This window comes from Pteropus vampyrus, unplaced genomic scaffold, assembly GCF_000151845.1.
Source record: "Pteropus vampyrus isolate Shadow unplaced genomic scaffold, Pvam_2.0 Scaffold2, whole genome shotgun sequence".
Lineage (NCBI taxonomy): Eukaryota > Metazoa > Chordata > Mammalia > Chiroptera > Pteropodidae > Pteropus > Pteropus vampyrus.
In genome coordinates, this window is record NW_011888783.1 from 23,923,735 (window position 1) to 23,927,018 (window position 3,284).

General features: G+C 31.6%; 1 pseudogene; it reads right to left on the reverse strand.

The window, feature by feature from the left end:
- Positions 1-2,628: 2,628 nt before the first annotated feature.
- On the reverse strand, positions 2,629-2,746 carry LOC111739398 (annotated as a pseudogene).
- Between the last annotated feature and the right edge of the window lie 538 nt (positions 2,747-3,284).

Genomic DNA, 3,284 nt, shown 5'->3' on the forward strand with positions numbered 1-3,284 from the left:
TCAAAATACATTGTGAAACACCTCATTTTTATATTTCATATACTCTGCTATAGCCAAATTTTAAACCCCCTAGAAATTTAAAGTAGTCATTTTATATTCTAGTTTCTGCTTTGAGTAACAATAAAAACAAATAATTGTACTCAAGAAAATACTTGATGGTAACTTTTTTCTTTTAAAATAGGAATCAAATTGTTAAAACCTCACATCTTAACTGGCACAAAATAATTATTTAATAGGTAAAATTTATTACTAAACAATTTTTTCACATGTAAATGTAGCAGATATTTTTCTAAATAGAAGTCACAGTTTACATATAGACAAAGATCTTTAAAGTTCCGCAAAAAGGTTGCATTTATAAAGAGCAGAATTAGAAGCAGGCTTTGAATTAATTACTGAGTGAAAACTCAAGCAAATTCTTGTTCATATGCATGGTGAAGCTGTGTCACAGGTCCAAAAATGTGTGTGTGTTGGGCCAGCAGGTGGTGGGGGTTAATAACATTTATTAGCCTACTAGGTTCCAGGTAACTTACGAATATCATTTCATTTATTTCCAAATAATATCTCACTAATTTATTATTAACATTATTTTAAAGATGATGAAATTAAGGGTCAGAAATAAGAGAAGTAATATGCCCAAATTTATAATGTTAGTCATAGATAACTTTGAAGAAGTGGAGACAGCATATAATCTGGTCTGATCTGATTCTGATGTTCTTGCTCATTTCAAAATTTGTTTATTCAGTAAGCATATAAGCAGATCTACTATGGCTCTGGCTCTTTGCTGCTAAGTTATGGAGATTTTTAAAAAGATAATCAAGAGAACCCTAATTAAACAAGAAAAAAATAGACACAAACACTATTTCACACTCATAGGAAAGCCTCCTACCACAAGAGCACAAGAAATGATTAAAGATGTGAGGTTATCAAAAAAATTTTGTAAGCTGGAAAATAGGCTAGTGATAACTGACTTAGGTTTCAGCAATTTCCATTCAACTATATTCCTAAATGTCAGGGCCATTCTGAGCACTCGAGTTCTTTTCTGGGAAATTTTCTCAGCATTTCTTTGACAATGTCTTTGCTTCCATTTTCTCTGTTCTCTCTTTCTGCAACTCTTTATGTTACAGGTTGGAACTCATAAAAAAATTATTCTCTAATTATCTTGTTTTTTACTATTTTCTTTCTACTTTCTAAGATATTTCCTCAACTTTACCTTCAGACATCAATTGTCATGTTTTTGGTGGTGTGTTTTGTTTTTGTTTTTGTATGTTAACACTGTGTTATCATCTCTTTAAAATTTCTTTACTATCAATAATTTCCAAATGTTTTTGTTGATTTTTCTGAATATTATTTTTGTAAAAAATAACATGCTCTTTTATAATGTTTGATATTTTCTCTTATCTTTCTGAAGCTATTACTACAGATTGTTAATTAATTGATTTATATAGTTGTTTAATATATGGATTGATTAACTGATGAGGTTGATTCTTTCCCCACTACTAAATTGCTATCCCTCACTACTTCTCCCAAAAACAAAAGCAGAGGTAAATCTTTACATATTTAGGAGAAATTAGTTTTTCTTCTTCATTCGAAGAGAGAGCTCTTGCTTTAGATTGCTGAGGGAGCCATTCATTCCCCCTATCATAACTACCATGCACTGAGTAGTTGCTATAAACCAGGCAGTGTTCTGAGTGCTTTGCATTTACTATTGGACTTAATCTCAATTATAAACCAACAGTTTAGGTATTCTCAGCATTTAGAGATGAGAAAACTGAGGCATGGATGGGCTTAATAAAGTATGCAATACTATTTAGGCAATAAATGGCACAGCATAAATTTAATCTTATCTTGAAATCAGTTGAGAGGCAACATTCTGATTAACCTAAAATATAATACTGCCTCTTCTTCTCATCAGAGAGTAAAAGGAAGCAAGATTGAAGCTGTGCTAGGCTCATCTCACTACTGCTCCTTAAAAGTGTTCATGCTCTGAAAGATAGGATTAGGAAAGAGAATAAAAAAGATGAAATGTTTTCTTTTTCAAATGAAACAGGGGTAATAATCAGAGGGACAATATAAGAGCTCATTAGCTCTTAATGAGAAACTCTGATTTATTGGTAATGAAGGGTGGCCTCAGTATGTCCAATGTCTTCTAATGTGCAAATGATACTGAAATGGCAATGAAACTTGGTCAAAAATTAAGTTAAAACAGACACAAACAGAGGTCTGCATACAAAAAAAAATGAATATGTAACAGAGCATAAGATATGCTTTCAGATTCTACACTGCAACTAACCTTTAAGAAACTATCCTTCGTCAGTTTTAGCAAGGTATCAAAAAAGAACATTCAGAATTATCTGGAAGAGCTATTAAAATGTTCCTTCATTTTCTAACAATATATCTATATGTAGCCAGATTTTATTCACATACTTCAACGAAAACACCATATTTTCAGTTGATTAGATGAAGATACAGATTTGAGATTCCTACTATTTTTCATTAAGCCAGATAGTAAAGAAATGTGCAAAAATATAAATATCAATACTCTCTTTTTTTTAAGGCAAGGCAACCCTTGGTTGACCTCACGGATTGCAAGAACCTTGTCAGTTTACAATCCTTTTTTTTTTTTTTTTATGCCTACAGCACCTGGTCTTACTAGGTGATCTCCCATCCAAGTACTACCCAGGCCCAACCCTGCTTAGCTTCCAAGATCAGACGGATCAGGCTTGTTCAGGGTAGCATGGCTGTAGACACTTACTCTTTTTTTATTTTGGAAATATATTTGTTTTTATCTGTTTTAATTTCTAATATAGTAAATCCCAATAGATATAATCCACATTAAAAAAAAAACAAACCTCTTTGGAACCCTTGATAATTCTTAAGAGCCTAAAAGGATCCTAATAACAAAAAGTTTGAGGACCACTTAAATAATATGAATGAGGTTTCTAGGGTTTAAAGAAAAAAACTTTAAAATAATTGGATACTTTAAACATCAAAAAATGATTTATGTAGTAGAGTAAAATATGTATACTTCACAGCGCTTAAGATATACTACGCATTATCTTAAAAACTTTACTAATATTAACTCATCGAACCATGTGCATAATTTTATGAAGTAAATACTATTATTATTCTCCTTTTACAGATAAGGATACTAAAGCATGAGAAGTTAAGTAAGCAGCTTAAAGTCGCACAGTAAGTACCTGAGGCATATTTGAAACTAAGCAGTTTGGCTTCAAAATTTGTGCAGTCTTACTTGTTGGTGGCAAGATGTGGCTACGAAAAAGCTG